Source organism: Pteropus alecto, unplaced genomic scaffold, assembly GCF_000325575.1.
Source record: "Pteropus alecto unplaced genomic scaffold, ASM32557v1 scaffold63, whole genome shotgun sequence".
In the NCBI taxonomy this organism is placed as follows: Eukaryota; Metazoa; Chordata; class Mammalia; order Chiroptera; family Pteropodidae; genus Pteropus; species Pteropus alecto.
Genome location: NW_006434897.1, coordinates 5,957,500 through 5,961,748, shown reverse-complemented (window position 1 = coordinate 5,961,748; position 4,249 = coordinate 5,957,500). Strand labels below are relative to the sequence as shown.

General features: G+C 34.5%; 1 protein-coding gene across 12 annotated transcripts in view; it reads right to left on the bottom strand.

Annotated features, from left to right (window-relative positions):
• BMPR1B (bone morphogenetic protein receptor type 1B) overlaps window positions 1-4,249 on the bottom strand; it is a 247,075-nt gene that overhangs the window by 39,578 nt on the left and 203,248 nt on the right. The gene's annotated exons all lie outside the window — the stretch shown is intronic.

The window sequence follows — 4,249 nt, the reverse complement described above, 5'->3', positions numbered from 1 at the left end:
GGTGGGGGGGGTGGGGGGGGAGCGGGAGCAGGCAAGGAGAAAAGGAAATAAAGATATTTATTATTTGTTGCATTACACATAAGAAGATCAAGGATCACTATAGGTTACAATCTATTAGGGAGATCTCAAAAATTGCTTTTCTTAAAATTGACTTAATTATCATAAAACATTTGGTAATAGCTTCTCTGTCCAGAAACTTGTGAGAAAGAAGGATACAGAATTTCCACATAACGTATACCATTAATAACCATCCACTCCAATTATTAAGCTCTTATTTTAGTCCTTTCCAAGGCTCACTTTCACAAATCCAGAAAAACAACTCCGTGAGGAAGGTCGTACTAGTCTAACCTTCTATATGAGGAAACTGAGGCTCAGAGAACCTGAAGACCATACGGCTATTGAGAGGCATAGTAGAGGTTTGAACCCATGCAGGGGAACATTTATGCTGGTTCTACTTGCTCTGAGGTAGTGATATAAACTGATTTCTCACTAAGGCACACAAACTGAAGAGGGGTAGGCATTGGGATCAGCACATAGCAAGTGAGGTAAATAAAATTCTGACCTCTGCTTCTGGGCCAGCCTGTCATATGAAAACATCAAGCTTTGTTTTAAGTAGTTTGGACTTAAGTTGGGGGTGGTGTAAAGATAGACAACAGAAGGAAGAGGTTTTAACAAAACCATAGAAGGTAAAAAAAACTATTTTAAATTTCTGTATGTGATTTTAGATTTAAAAAGAACTTTCTTTTAGATTTAAAAAGAACTTTCTCTCTCACATTTAACTTTCTCAACAACAATTAGAAATAATATTATTTCTACTTTACATATGGAGAAATTGAAGTTATGAGAGTCGAAATAAACTTATACAAGGTCGAAAAAGAAACAGTTACAGAATCAGGCCTTGAATCAAGGACCTCTTCTTGCTTCTTTCCCACACATTTTCTACTATCCCCTCCTGGGACTAAAAATGAAAAACAAGAACTACTTTTTATAGAACTATTTATAAACAGACATTACTGTCTTCACAAGTTTGAGTGATGAATGCCAGCAGACTCCCAATATAAGTCATAAACTCCGACTGCATGTACTAAGAAATAAATTACTAAAATATATCGCCATCTTTTTCTCATTTATGCATGCTCAGCAGCCAAGACAAATATCACAAAGCAGACCTGAAAAGTCGGGGAAGACAGTTCTGAGTAGTATTGGCTATGATTTGTGGGCTGGTCTGTTCTGTCATAGTGGCAGCAGCATTCTGCCATACATTAGCCCTTCAGTTATCATCAACACCCTCAGAATTGTTTACTTGGTTTATAAGCTTCAAGTGATCCAAAATACCTCAGTTTATAAGAAGTAGCACAGTAAAGTTCAAACATACTAATGAAAGGCTGGGAAGGGCCAATGATAAATCTCTGTTAGACTAAGGTCAAACGCATGAATATTGTTGTGGAAGAAAGACCACCTCTGAACAGTCCATGCTCTGAATTCTTTGGGGGCTTTTTAGCCAATATACTGAGATTGCTATGAAGATCTAAGGCACATAAACACTGAAGGCAATAAATAGAAGAGCTGTCCCTTAGAAATTTATTTTAAACAATATGAGCAAAAATATCCATGTGATTTTTAAAAATTCCTTTCTTACACAGTGAGACTATTATATGTGTAACATATTTCTCATCAAAAATAAAATTCAGGAATTATCAGAAATAGTCATCTTAACTATTTGACATTAAGAATTCATAAATGCTGGAAAAGTCGATATAATATGTTAAATTAAAAAAAATAATTTCTCCTTAATCATGAGTTCCCCTTGCTCAAACTCTGAGTATATGGTAATGTATTTTTAGGCAACTTACAAAAATCAAGAATGAGAATAGAAAAAGCTGGTAAAGCTGTTGGCAAGTTACTGTTACAATATCCTAGGAAATATAGAAACATCAGTGAGAGTAAATTTAAGCTTTAAAAATACACTCCCTTGTCTGCAAAGAGGATGGAGATAAAATTATAAAGAGGGGATAGGGAGAGAGGGAGACCCTGAAGAAAAGAGCTGGTGTCCCGTTAGTCGTAAATTCAGATAAAAAGCAAATATTTGGTTGGAGTACATGCAAGAGGGTAAGATAATCATTTCAAGTGCATATTGTCTGCAACAAAGCAAAAACAATTTATAAGCTCACTGAAATTGCTTGCTAATCAGGGTTTGTTTACTGGAAACTACAGTACAATTATAGAAGCTTAAGAATTAGCTGGGAACTTTCAACTTTACAGTAGGCCCAAATGTAAACGAAATTGTGCTCCAGTCAGAACTGAACAACTCCACCCGCCATTATGAGATGGCTGCTGAATGCCACAAAAGGCATTTAACTCTTACCATTGGCTTATCTGTACATTCTGCTGCCTGGTTGCCATGTTAAGCTTAGTTTTGATATGTTTTATATATATTATTACCTTATTATTTCCAGAGTGTTGATTGTGATAACAAGAAGAGATGAAGAATAATAAAGGAAACAAAAGTAGAAGTCATTTTATACAAAATTAAAAGTAGTGATATGTATACAAAAATGTAGGATCAATCATTCGATTCCAGTAATGATTATGAATTAAAAAAAAAAAAAAAAGACAAATGTAACATTTCAAAATTCTGCCCTTGTGTTATAGGAAGGAAAAGTAATTGACAAAATAGAACAACAGTTGCATATCAAGATGATCAGTCATCAATACTGAAAAGCTTCTTAACATAATCTTAACTCATGAAAAAGCAAAGCATTTGAGAATTTGAGAGTCACATGTGGTCAAATTAGTGATAATGAAACTTTTGTTACACCACTTGGATGGTGCTACTGGTTCAAGGCTCCTTGAATCTGTCCAATATTCCAAAAGCAAATGATTACCTGGAACATCTAGAAAGATTATCGGGGAATTAATTGCCTCAAGGGATTTTCGGCATGCCCAAGTGAACATTTCCTAACAAGAAAGAGGTACACCTGGCTTAAAGCTTTGAGGAACCAAGTGATACTCTTTTTAGGTGGTTGTGCATGGAGAGCCTGCAAGATGTGACTCTTATTTGTGGTCAAATGCATTTATAAACAATATTTTGGACCCCAGTTTGTTCATTAGTTCTTATAGGATGGTTGGAAACCAATTTCATAATGTCTAAAATTGCACTGACAACATCCTTATTTAAGGTGCTCTACTTTTTATTTTATTTTAGCAAGTGCAGTGTTTACAAGGTTTATTGAAATCTTAGTCCCTTTAACTCTATTCTTCCACTATTCCTTCCTGTTTCTCTATTGCAAACCCCAGGGTTGTTCAGAAACATCACCACCACAGTTGAGAAGGGATTACTGTAGAACATTTCTTCTAACAATTTTAAATCTTTGTAAAGATTAATTTCATTATAAAATATATATTTTTAAGTATGAGTTAACAAGAGGTTATCTGCCCTGCTCAATCAAGGTGACAAGAAATTTTAAAGCATTATTAAAATTAAAAATTATTAAATCACTTAAAAATTATTATTTAATTATAAATAGTTTAAAATTTTGCTCTTAACAAAAATTAATTACAGAACTGGGTATCCTCTCAAGTGCATGTGCTCATAAGGATTAACAGCTCTCTTGACTGATCAATATGTGTTCCGATATTTTTTCAGTATGTGAGAGATACCAGAAGTCTTAAACATCTTTCAAACTTCTTTAACTTTTCAGTCAGAATAGATTTGGAAAGGCTGCTTGATTTTAGGTCATTTATAAATAAGTCCTTGAAATCATTCTGTCTTCTAAAATAACTATTTCACATTCGAGGGAATAAAGTTTTCAATGTTTTCTGTCATGGGTAAATTCAAAGATAAGTACAACTTTTAGATTTGCTATTTAAATCATGTGGATGTTCGTTAACTAAACCTGCTAAAAGCTACTTAGAACTTTGTTAACAGTAGTTCGTTTTACAAACATGCATTGAACACACTATGACTCAGTCATAGATGCTGAGAATGCAAGAGGGAGGGAGATGCAGGCTTTGCTTCGGTGGAGCTACTAGTCCAGGAACGAACACCACTGATCCAGGGAGAGAGAAAGTCACTCAACTTCAAGGGGCAGGAACAGAAATCATAAGCTGGTCAAGTGTTTTACATTTACTGGGAAAAAAAGGCAAAGAAGAATGTTGGGCACCAGTAATTACCAAAGTGATAGAATCCTAAGGTTTATATTATTTTTGTTTGTTTCCTTATCATCTTAACTGGGTGGATTCTTATAGT